The following is a 13,791-nucleotide window of genomic DNA, read 5'->3' on the forward strand; positions in this document are numbered from 1 at the left end:
CAGTGGCGGCGTGCTTTACACCACTGCATTCAATGCTTTGCATTGCACTTGGTGATGTAAGGCTTGGATGCAGCTGCTCAGCCATGGAAACCCTTTCCATAAAGCTCTCTACACACTGTTCTTGAGCAAATCTGAAGGCCACATGAAGTTTGGAGGTCTGTAGCGATTGACTCCGCAGAAAGTTGGCAACCTCTGTGCACTATGCGCCTCAGCATCCCCTGACCCCGCTCTGTCATTTTGCGTGGCCTACCACTTCGTGGCTGAGCTGCTGTTGTTCCCAATCGCTTCCATTTTGTTATAATACCGCTGACAGTTGACTGTGGAATATTTAGTAGCGAGGACATTTCATGACTGGACTTGTTGCACAGGTGGTATCCTATCACGGTACCACGCTGGAATTCACTGAGCTCTTGAGAGTGACCCATTCTTTCACAAATGTTTGTAGAAGCAGTCTGCATGCCTTGTGCTTGGTTTTATACATATGTGGCCATGGAAGTGATTGGAACACCTGAATTCAATGATTTGGATGGGTGAGTCATATATATTAGCCCTTACAACTGTGACTCCTAAGAATATTGCTATACACCCTTGAGAAGGATAGTTCTTTGGTACTTAAAGAGTTATTTACTAAAGACAATGTTTACATATAGAACAATTATATATAGACCTATATATATAACTCAAAGTTTGTGAGGATAAGTGTACAGTAGTCTCATTTTTTAATAATTCAAACAGAGAAAGGAGAAGAAAAGTAATATTGAAGTATTATTAAAATATTATTTTCCACTGTTTATTTTTAATTTGGAAGCAAACAGCAGCTGCCTTGATGAACTCACAACCTCAATAAGATTACACCGAAATAAACACCATACAGGGGATTTACATGCAGAGCCTTTCTCCCAGCACTTGAAAATGTTGAAAAGTTCCCTTGATGTGCATGATGCCACCATTGCCCCAGTGGAACAGAACCAGTGTGCAACCTTGTCAGATTGTGTAAGGAGACAGCAAAAGAAGGGGCTGTTTGATTTGGCTGTAGTGCTTATGGAAAGGAACAGGTTCTTCTGAAGAGGCTTTTATATGCTTTCCTGTAGCAGACGGAGAGGAGAGACCAGACTCATCTGAGAATTGCCAGCAGTGCATAAGAAGGCGAGGAGGAGGGGGGCGGGTGCAGCTGGATGCCAGTCCAACTAAACATTACTCAAGAGGTATTCACCATGAACTAGAGCAAGGTGTCACCACAGCACAGAAAAGCCTGAGAAGAATTAATTGAGAAAACGAAAATGTCTTCTTTTTCATTCAAACCTGATATTAAGTGTCTTTTTTCATGTTCTGTAAACATTTTTTAATTAAAAAAAGTGAATGAAGAATCATAGAAGTATTGTGCGAAGAATATTCTGTGCTAATTTGATGGCTCTTAGTACATTCATACGAATGTGTGCAAAAGCTCAGACGTGTTTCTGTGGTTTCTTTTTAAGAACTGAAGATATATGTTTAACATATAACGCATAGACCAGATATTGTAGATGTAATGTACACTCATTGCAAAAAAAAAAATGGAACTCTTTGGAACCCTTGTGCTATATAGAACCATTCTTAAAAAGGTTCTCTAAAGAACAGGTTTTCCATCACACACTCGTTAAAAAAGAGGGATCGTCAAGAATCCCTTGCATGAATAAAGGGGTCTTTGCATCATGAAAGAGTTCTTCAGATTGAATGTGCTGTCTTCTTTCTTTTTGAAAGGGGTTTTACGTATCATCAACAAGGCCTCTTCTTTTGCTACGATGTCTATCTTGTAACAATAGAAGAACCCTTTTTTGTGCTATATAGATCCATTTTCAAAATGGTTCTGCTATAGAACCATCTACAGCGCAAAAAAAAAAAACTTTAATCATGCAAAGTGTTCTTGGGAGTGTTCATGGTCCTACTGTATATAGAACCATTTTCTTTACTAAAGAACCCTTGAAGAACCATGTTTTTTAAGTGTGTAGAAAAGAGCCATTTGACCATGCAAAGAACAGTTCATGCATTTACAAGGTTCTTTGAATGTTAATGGTTCTGTGTAGAACCATTTTTTTTTACCCTTTAATGTGTAGAGAAGAACCATTTGACCAAGCAACGAACCATTCATGCATTAACAAGCTTCTTTGAGCGTTAATAGTTCTGTATAGAACCATTGTTTTTACTAAAGAACCCTAGAAGAAGCATATTTTAGGAGTGGTCCATGTGGCCCTTAATGAAGATCTGGATGCAGTTTGAGCGGGTTAAGAGAAGTTTTGGGGATGAATTTACTGAAAAGATTTGGGTGACTATTGACCTCTAGTGTTTGTATGCAATGCAGGCCTCTTAGCTCCAGCGCTACCTATCTGGAGTGAGTGGAAGATTATGTTTGATTTTTTCACCAAACAATTTTCTTTAAATATAACAAGTGATTTCTAACTTTTGGACTGTAATGCACATTTACTTGAGACAACAGCTTGGATGTATTGCATCTATTTATCCATGAGTCAATAAACACCTTCAAATAGATACACAAAGAAATAACGTCCAACAGTTTTCATAAAAGAAGGAAACTTGAAGTGCTTCAAATTCATAATGAAAATATGTTGCACTTGAACTGCTTGGCCATCTTAATGGGAACTTCAGACAGTCGGTCTTAAAGAGATTATCTTTATGTGTTTTCTGGTACATTCGAGGCATTAAACGCCAGCCGATGATGTGAAATTAAAGAGCTTGTGAATTAGCGGCACTCTAAGCCGAGCGGACTTGTTAGTGTGAGCAGGGCCTGGTGACACAACCATGGCAAAGGCTGTGCCGTCTCTTCCATTTAATTTTCCAAGCCACTTCCTCCACATAGTTAGGAGAAGAGAGTTTTGTTCTGGTTTGATACACTGTCTAATGAGAGGTACTAAGAGCTTGTTGAAATTGTTCCCTCATAATGCATTCTGAAGTCTGAGGATGATGAATATTTCTCTATCTTCAATTACTGAGTTTAATATATTCCAAGGTTCCTGTCTTTCTTCTTCTCTCTGCACTCTCCTCTGCTTTTTTTAATCATTGCACAGCATTACTACAGTGAGAGATTCTAACACGAAATCCCTTTTGAAGCCTGCATGTGGGACGTAGGCACGCAGAACTGGATGTTTGAGCCTGCTCTCCTGATGATTTATACTTCTTGTTCCATCATCAGTGTGGTCTGGAGGAACCAGACTGTCATTGTCATTGGCTCTAATGTAACCCAAAGGTAGGCTGGCATTTATAAATCACGCCTATTCTCAAACAGGTTAGTCCACTGTATAGCTAAAGTTCGGATTCAAAGAGACCTTTGGAAACTTAATGCTTTGACTTTAATCTTGAAAGTTTCTACATCGGTAGCTTCTCTCTTTTTCACCATGCTGGAATATATCTTGAGAAAGCAATTCAATTTTTCTCACACTTGTATAGGGAGAACAAAGTTGACTTCACAGCTACACAGCAAGACAGCATGACAAAATAATGTCGCCTCGCCAAATAAACAGGATTGCAGTTCTATTGAAGCGGAAATTCAAGGTTGCTGAGATACAGACGTCTACCGACGAAAAACTCTGCGATTGTCCATCGTTAGAAGTCGAAAATCAATTTGCTAATCTCTGTCATGCCACATGTTTTGTGAAAGGATAGATGGAAGCGCGTGATAAGGGACACGGCGCAGTGGGTAAGATGTGGCCAGTGTTTACCTAAAATCTTACCAGTCCCTTATCCTAAAAAGAAGGTAATGCTCACACAGTCCTATCATCTAGATACTGTAAGCTGCTTTATCTGGTCCCTCCCCAGGCTGTATGCATTTGTTTCACCGTGCTGTCTCCAACCTTTGAATTCTGGAATTGTGTTTGTGCCTTGAAGTCTGATTGGATCTTTACAAATGCATGTATATGCAAATGCACCAGTGTCAGTGTTCGCTCCCGGCAAAAGTAAGGAAACAGTGGCTGCATTCTGAAAAGGTGCGCCGGCTGCGTTCCTCCTGACAGAACAAGGCTCAGTAATCCATGAGTTCATAGTCAATCTCTTTTCCTCCCAAACTGACATTTGAGTCTTCACATTGTACATTTTCAGGCAGGCAAAATCAATAATCTGTGTCAATTTTATCAAATCCACAGGAGTGAATGTCTCACTCACAGCCTCCCAGCCATGCAGGCTCACTGCATCTGAGCAAAGAGCAAGAACAGCCTTTCTGTCTTTCTTTCTTTCTCTTTCTTTCTTTCTTTCTTTCTTTCTTTCTATGTCTTTTTCCTTCCTTCTTTCCTTCTTTCTTTCTATGTCTATCTTTTTCCTTCTTTCTTTCTTTTTCTTTGTCTGTATTTTCTTTCTTTCTTTCTTTCTTTCTTTCTATGTCTATCTTTTCCTTCTTTCTTTCTTTCTTTCTTTCTATGTCTATCTTTTTCTTTCCTTCTTTCTTTCTATGTCTATCTTTTTCCTTCGTTCTTTCTTTTTCTTTGTCTTATTTTCTTTCTTTCTTTCTTTCTTTCTTTCTTTCTTTCTTTATTTCTTTCTTTCTTTCTATGTCTGTCTTTTTCCTTCCTTCTTTCCTTCTTTCTTTCTATGTCTATCTTTTTCCTTCTTTCTTTCTTTTTCTTTGTCTGTATTTTCTTTCTTTCTTTCTTTCTTTCTTTCTTTCTTTCTTTCTATGTCTATCTTTTCCTTCTTTCTTTCTTTCTTTCTTTCTTTCTTTCTTTCTTTCTTTCTATGTCTATCTTTTTCTTTCCTTCTTTCCTTCTTTCTTTCTATGTCTATCTTTTTCCTTCGTTCTTTCTTTTTCTTTGTCTGTATTTTCTTTCTTTCTTTCTTTCTTTCTTTCTTTCTTTCTTTCTATGTCTATCTTTTTCCTTCCTTCTTTCCTTCTTTCTTTCTATGTCTATCTTTTTCCTTCGTTCTTTCTTCTTCTTTGTCTGTATTTTCTTTCTTTCTTTCTTTCTTTCTTTCTTTCTTTCTTTCTGTTCAATGGCAATGTTCCAAGGAAGAACTGCTGGTATGTTGGGTTGATGAACTTTACACATTTGACTCAACTGTTTTCTTGTGATTATTCTAATTTAACCATATTGTGAAAAACTCCCCCCGCCCCCATCACCCCCCCATCTCCTGCCATCCCACCAGCCACTACTCCCTAATTTGTCAAACATATGAAAATCAAACCTAATCAAAAGTGATGTATTAGCACCAGCCAAGTCCCGTGTTTATGTTTGGGGCTGTAAATCATTAGTCCGCAGAGCAGAGATGAGCTACTTACAGAGAACTTTCCTTGTTAATTGAGACCTGATAGACATTAAACTTTAATGGGAGCAGACAGAACATCTCTGCCGTCTGTTTAGCTGCAAATAAAGGTCACAATGTTAGAAGTTTCACTTACATCTGCCAGCTCGTATAAAGAGGCCCACATTTAAGCTAATCTCTGGTTGAGTAGTGTTGGGGTGGGCTTGGCAGGATAGTCCACTCCACCAGACCTACAATAGACAAGATATTAATTTGTACTGTGAGGATGAAAGTAGCGCTGTGTTAAGTGCCCTGCCATGCTCTTCTCATTAACAAACGTATGTGGAACAGCGAGCGCATATCACAATTAATATTTCAACACACTTCAAGCATGTACAATCTGCTCCTATACCATCAGAGCATGCATAGTGGCATACTGTCTGATCTTAGTACAAAGGAGGATCATCATTTTCATCTCCGTTAATAATCAGTCCTTTTTAACGTCTCTACACCAAGGCTTTCGCAGTGTGCAGTGGTGCTATGGTCTGTCAGATGCTCAGGCGTTTGTCCCTGATGTCTTATGTGTTTAAGGTACTAATGATTGCTCTGTAATACATGCTATTAATCTACCTTGACATGATAATTTGTGTCTGCTCTATTTGGGCTCTTTTTTTTGCGGACCTCGCCTCGGCAGGGTAGCTGCATGGCTTTGTGACGACGGAGCGAACGCGCAGCAGCTGCTTTCCATTCTCTGTCTGTCATAACAATAAGGTTGTTAACAAAGCAGAGGGGGCTTCATACATTGTGCGACTGCATTGCTTCTGACAAGTCCGGGGAAATTGTTTGATTGATGAACAAAGTCTTCTCCCATTTGTAATTAATACTAGTGGATGTGAAGTCACTTTCAGAGCAGGCTGAAATATTCTATTAATTCAGGGTTTGTGTGGAAGAGGGGGAATCCCAGCAGACAGAGGGGGCAGGATCTCATTTATCAAAGCACACACTAAATACTCATGACATTATTAATGGATTTTTCTTGCAAAAACGAGGCGAAATGATTAAAGAGGTAAGGGAGGAATTATATCTATTTGTACTGCGCTATTTCCTCTCATGTTTGGAGCCGTGTTTGGCACACCTTTCTGTCTTCTGGCTTGTGTACTCCCTTACACCATTCTTTTCTTTTTCACAGAACTATTCTTTGTTAATGTGACTGTAATGGTATCTTTAACCTGATCCAATTAAAGAATGTTTCTTGTCCCTATTTATCTCTTTCTAACTAGTTCAACAGCCTTTTTTTAAACCATTTTCAAGGACGTCTCTATCTATAATGTGGTACTTGTAGCTGTTCAATTCCTACTTATGAGGCCAAACTTCTAATAAGCCTAGTTTACCTGGGTATGGTTGACTGTGAATCAGTCTAACCCAGCCAACAGGTCCAAACAGCTTGACCTCCTTGAAAAATTAATATGATCTGTATGTACTCTGGTGTATGGGCTTTCAGCCTCTTCATGTAAACAAAAAGAGGGAAGCGAGAGAGTCTTCACATGTTGTACAAGCTAAATTGTTGACTGAAGGACATATTGGAACAGGCCTCTTCATTGAAAAGCAGTTTTCTTTCCTATCAACGCTTCCCTTTTTTCCCCAACTCCAGTATTAAGTTATTGAAAGATTCTGAAATCTGAAACTGGGTGAAAATGGCACGTTTCACTAAGCCTGCTTTCTACTCCATCGTGTGCTATCATCTTTTATAGTCTGAGGCATAAAACCAAAGCATTTTACAGAACATAATATTCCTGAATGCAGTTCTTAAAGTTAACAGTTTGAGACACATTTCAAACTCTGTTCTATCCTGGAAAGGCTTTTTATAGCAAAAAAGGACAAAAATTCAGTTGCGGCTCTGTGTAATTTTGATAGGTTGTACAAGCCAGGATTGTGCTATGAATCATTGATTATACATCAGTTTAGTATGCCGCACTGCAGACCCCGCATTGGGTTCAAATGGAGGAAAGGCAACCTGAAGTCCCTGATCAATATAAGCGGACCTCGGAGAAATCTGTCAGGTCCAGGCAGAGGACTCTGAGCAGCTCCTTAGGGCCGAGGCCTAACCTTTTCAAAGGCAAGGTGATGAAGAAGCTCATCATTCTTAATGAGGAATTAGAGATCCATGTGGTTTAAAAAAAAAAAGGAAAAAAAAAGAAGCTCAGGGAAGAGAGCTGCTGACTCCGAGATAGATAAGTGTCACATGGCAGTCATTTAAGTGAAGATAGCACACCACAATAGAATAAAAGATGGGATAAAAAGGTCATGTGAATTAACTGGATCTCCATATTATGCCTAATGTATTCCAGCTGATTTTGAATGTTGAATATGATTGCAAGGAACAGGGTGAATTACTTTGAGGTAATCAAATTGCCACAAATTTTTCCAAACCTGAAAAGTTGAAGCACCTAAGACAGATGAGAGATTACATTTGTCACTGTCATGGATAAAAAAAAGGAATATTTTAACCCAACATTAATGCCAAAGGAAATAGACATGATATCTAATTTGAATGAATGTATCCTGTCTGGCATGGCACTTTATACTGCACGGAGGAATGACAAATTGCTGCAATTGACAGAAACAGATTCACAGTTAATTAAAAATGTAATTACATGCACTTAAGCCATTTAGAGTAAGATGAATGTGAAATCATTAGGCATACTTTGAAAACCAGATGTTCGTTAAATCACTTTATACGGACAACATAGCACAATAGATAGCACACATAGCCCAGCACATGTGTGCGTACAGTCAATTCAGAGGACTATTCTGTTCACCAATGTGCAATTAACTTAAGACAGCGAAACGCACTGGCTCCTGCTGTGTTAGCACATAAATTAGCGCGTCAGCTATCTCGCTTCATGCTCGCTTTGTTCTCCTCAATATCTATTACCAACAGTCACGCGGTTGTACCACCTATTTACTGAAATAAAAGTTTTATTGTGTTTGCGACATCATTATTTGTTGCACAGGGGCAGTTTGTCCAAACTTATTTCCTGTTTGTCAGAGTGACACAGTGTCCTCACGGTCTGTCCTAAGACATTTGAGCCTCTGCAGGAAGCTAATAATTAAGGGTATGTTTTTCCCTTCCTCAATTATCACCTGCTGTTAAATTTATAATGATGCATTAAAAAAAGCCCAAATTAGTATAAACCCTGACCAATAAATGAACCTCTGTAGGTGTTGATGTGAAATTCAGCATGCACAGTTCATTTCTCACAGGTCAGAACATACTTAATTTGCTCATGACAGGTAGATGTTATGCCTTTACTTGGATAAGTGTAGGCAATGCGGCAACAATATAATAACACAAAAAAAGCCAAACCCACCCTTAAGTCAAAGTGTTATTACTTCAGTGAAATTATGATTAAAGTAGATGTGAAAGTGCTTGTCTAAAAACAGCTTGATTAGGAGAGCAAAAGTGGCATGTCAATAAACTATTTACATGCTGGGTACATTATCATGTATCACCATAGAAACTGAAGTTTGTCAGGTGCTATTTTTCTCTTTTGCATATACTCTTGATCTAAAATGACTAACAAACATCAGACGTAAGGAAATTAAACCCAGAAAAGGAATAAGTTACTAAATGTTAATGACCAAAATGCAACTGCATCAAAAAGTAGATCACTTTCCTCATAAATATACTAAATTACAAAGTATTACTGGTTATTTTTCAGAAGCACACATTGGGCCTTTATTAAGGTCTTATTCTTTGGTTCTAGGTACACTGTTAGAAATACAGATACTGTACAGGTACATTTTTCATTCATTCAATTCTAAACAATGGAAATGCACCCTCAAAGGCTCAACAGTAGTTTTAAGATCCAATTGTGTACCTTGAATATGTTTTTCCCAGGTGAAAAAGTATGTATTTGTACTTTTTCATAGCCTAATGTTTTAAAACAGAACAATAAAAGAAAAAGCCTGGAGACGAGAAGGCGTGTGGGGAGTCAATACAACTTAGAAAATATAATTTTAATGCCTTGTGGTACAATTGTGTTCCTTGACAAAATATCCTGAGATGTACCCTTGAGGGTACCGCCCCAGTGACAAGCGGGGTACTGCCCCAGTGTCGGTTTCATACCTTTTCTTCTGAGAGTCTAGCCCCAAATGTTTTGCTATATTGCAGTGTATTACTAATAGGAGTTGAATAAGTCACTAATTAAGATGTGTTCCATATTCTAAACTACTGTTTTAGTTGTTGATCTCTTGTATGGAGCACAGACTGAGTGTGTGATATGAGTGAAGTATTCACTCCTTTATATCTTTCTAGCAACCTAAATTCCTAAAAAAACAGATGTTCATTAAATCACTTACATCACTTATATATACTTATGTATATAGTGTTGAGTTTGTGATACCAGTTGACTTACTGAAAAACTTCTTTAGCATTTTAGCACCTAATTAGTCACAACTAAGATTCACGTTAGAATATGGAACAACTAAAGTTTTAATGGCTTTTAAAACTTTTATTAGCTCCAAAACAATAAAGCAATAAACTTGACGCTACCGAGAAACCTATAAAAATCAAATGCTGCTATTTATACACTAATGTTAATGTATTATGTAAAATTAGATGACAATTCATTCTCAATCATTTGCATAGCAAGGTCTTAACAAAGTGTTTATTGCTTATTTTTACAACCAGCAAAGCTATTATTAATGATTTTCACATGACAGTCCTCCAACTATGTGCTAATACAGGTTATAATGAGCAAAGCATATTCAATAAACCATTTAAAAGTGTTTAATTTGGATTTTACTGAACAAAGAGCCCCAATAAGTGTTGTAATAATGCTCATTTGAAAGTATTCATAAGTGCATGTCTATCAAAATGTTATTACAGTAGATTAGTACATTACATTTACATTAGTAAGTAAATGTAACTAGTTGTTATCAAGTTGGACATAAGACAAGATGAAATAGACACAATGCAACAGTAGTGTCACATCAGAAATGGTACTAGAAACATTAAAATTGCTATAGTACAATGCAATATAAATGTATTAGGATATACTAGATGGATGGATCACAAACGCCACTCCAACTCATCCTAAACTTATTGGATGGAGTTCCATCACTCCAGGGAACGCAGTTCTACTGCTCCATAGCCCAATGCTGTGGAGCTTTATACCCCTCTAGCCAACACTTGGCACTGGGTATGGTGACATTAGGCTTATGTGTGGCTGCATCAGAGCATCCTATTCTAAGGTTAATGCTTTTCTAGGGTCATGATATAAGCTGCATTTGTGCAATTGAACACCAGTGCCAGCAACCGGTGCACCTTAAAGTAGCTGAATTCACTAATTAGTTGAGATTTCTGGATATATTTGGATTTGAACTTGGAGACTGGTGATAGGAAGGAACCTTCAACATCTATCTCACTCAGGAGCCTGTTCTAAACCTCTTTTTAATGAAACATGCAGCTGTTCTGAAAGTACTGATGCCCAGCAAAGCGTATTGTGATGCAATCTATCAAGATAACACTGTTATATTGTTGTATTGCTCACCCTTAACCTGGACATGTAGTACTAAAGAGCCTCATGCAAAAGTCTGTTCTGTCTACTCCAGACACTGCCATTAATTTATAGCGGAGCCTTTTGTGCACTGTCAGGTAATTGTTTATGGAACATTCTAAACTGGAACTTCAAAGATATTTCAAGGACTTGTTTGTAGCAAAGTACCTGCACGAGTTTCTGCTGGACTTCAGGGAATTGGTCCAGTTACGTTGGGGGATTCATTATGCAGGGGATTCACTATATCAGACATCATTTCAGCACGGATGTACCTCTAGTTAAAATGTACAGTATCTCGCTCTCACTTCTGAATTTGCATGTCATTCATCATAAGGCTATTTGCACCCCCACCACACTATGAATATTATCATTTTCAACAGATTGTTTTTCATCTTTTGTACATTTTCGGTGTTTAAAATTGTAAAGAAGTGGAGGATTAGAGGTATCACTATCTGTATCTGTTTAATGCTCTAAATATTTGTATCTCTATTAGGATTCAAACTGGATTTAAACAGCATTGTATTTAGTCATTTTTGAATTTTTTTAAAATTTATTTGTCTTTATAGTATTGTACAATGTATTATCAGATGCACTTCAATTAGCCAGACATGCTATCAGAATCTACTAAGAAGCTGTGATCCAGTGCTGCTGATAATGAAAATGAGGTCCTATAAATGACATTTCATTGTTATGCCCAAATGATTTTTCTTGTGAAATTTTCATTTAATAACAATGATTTTCTTTAGAAAAACATGCACAATGAATATATCACTGCTGTCGGATCAAAACCTTGTATCTCTGTTCTTGTTGTTTTTCAGTTTTTCACATAATTTGAAAATGCCTGTTGCCCTTTACATTGTATGTAAATTTCATGATCATTGGACCAAAAGAAATGTCCCAAAAGTACTTGGACAAAAAGTCTGGTCATAGACTTACATTAACAGTATATATATATCTGTGGAGGCTTCAAAAACATGGAGGCATGCTGACTTACGCACAGTGCATATTCTGCATGGACCTTATGGATTGGTGATGGAAGGACATTTTAACCTCTTTCTACAAGCCCAAATTTGGCCATTCTGTTGGTGGAATGAATATTGACTCAGACATTTTCCATTAAACACAATATTCATGATCAGATTAACTAGGACTCTGCTGGCTCTCTGTATGTGAAATATTATGAGTCTATGTTGAGCTGCTAGTGAGCAATGTGGAACGAAATGTGAGAACTCCCTGCTGTCAGAACGATCCCAGTCCAGTGAGCTTCCTGTTTTGCAAATCAAACACATTTGCATCAAAAGATGTTGCATCAATGTGTTTAAAAAATGTTATTGAAGGGCATCACTGACAATGAACAGGCTGCATCCAAATAGTTGAATGAGGCTTCCTTTCCTATTTGCTTTTCTTTTTTGCCATATCAAATATACTGCTAGTATATTTTGCCGAGGCCATGGGCTACACATCAGGCAAAATCAAGCAAAGCAGATATGAAAGGAAGTTTCATTCAACTGTTTGAATGTAATCACAGATGTGCATGAGTAAGCAGAGTTTACAGTGAATCTTGAGGTCTTATGTGGCAGCATGAGGGACTGAAAAAAATTTTTAAAAAGAGAGAAAAAAGTAGTTTCCCAGACCTTCGCATAGAAAAAAATCCATACAAATAGTGCACCTTCTATTCATCCCTGTATTTATGTCTGTTTAGAACACAAACCATTCTGAATAATTTGTTTGCATCCCTAACTTGATGCATGCATCCACAGTACGGCTGCGTTTATGTACGCTTGACTAGTACAAATGCATTAAAAACATATTGCATTCAATACTCACCTTTAATGTCATATTCAGTAATCATCTTTGGACCTGTCCCTCTGCTCCACCTGTACACTCACATTATGAAATGTAGACATCTCTCCTGGGAAAGCAGCGCTACAGTCTATGGCAACCATCCTGTGGTTATTAATAAAAATTTGATAACCTCTTTTTTTTCTTACTAGATAAGATGGGCTGCTTCACTGTGGTGCTAAAGATTCATTATCGATTCATTTGCATGCTGCACAGAACTTGGAAGCATTCTATTTCTCTAGGACACTCTCTCTCTTCCTCTCTCTCTCTCCATCACATTTCTGCCACTGACTTAGTGCTCATTGACAACTGTGTTATTATTCTCTGTCGAACACAGGGAGCCTGACTCACACTGCTTCATTCCTCTTCTAAAAGCCACACTGAGTAATTTCAATTTTTCTGCCTTAAGGTTAAGCCCTAACAACAGCTCCTTTCCCTCCACAACACTCTTTTATTGGCTTCCATATGGATAGGGGGAATGCTGTATACGTAACTATTGCTTTTTAGAGCTGCACGATGCTTGTGTTTCCATTTCCTATACACAGAAGTACAGCGCATGGTTGCTGCCCGGGTTGTGGGTCTCAAGTGCATGTACACCACTGAGCAAGCACAATGTGGTTGAATTGAGGAAGGTTGGTGATTGGATTATTGACTGCATGGAGAGAAATCCGCTGTAAAGAAGTGCAGACGAACTCTGACAAAGCCTTAGAAATGTGACATTGAGAAATAAATAAATTCCTTAAAGCCACTTAAATCAAGCCGATTGTTACATTGAAAAATTATACTTTATATACCTATAGCCTGCAGCATGCATGCCATTCAACACATCCCTGTTGTGCAACATATTAAAGTTCCGAACTGTAAATTACAGGCATTTACTTTGAAGGTGAAGTAAGTTGCATTAGATCAGTAAGTACAGGGGTCCAAGCACTTTGGATGAGGACAGTCCAGCAGCTACTTAGCAACAACCATATTACAGCGACTTATAAATCTGAAAATTCCTTTTACTTGCTGACCTTAGAAACATACAATCTAAAAAATATCAAATTGACCAAAAGAAATGATTGTAATATTTTTAGAAATGTCACTTGTACAGTGCAGTCTATAAGTATTTGAGTACTTTTATTTCATAAGAGACTTTTCAATGGGTGGAAATTTAAAGAGC

This window comes from Colossoma macropomum, unplaced genomic scaffold (genome assembly GCF_904425465.1).
Source record: "Colossoma macropomum unplaced genomic scaffold, Colossoma_macropomum, whole genome shotgun sequence".
NCBI classification, from domain to species: domain Eukaryota; kingdom Metazoa; phylum Chordata; class Actinopteri; order Characiformes; family Serrasalmidae; genus Colossoma; species Colossoma macropomum.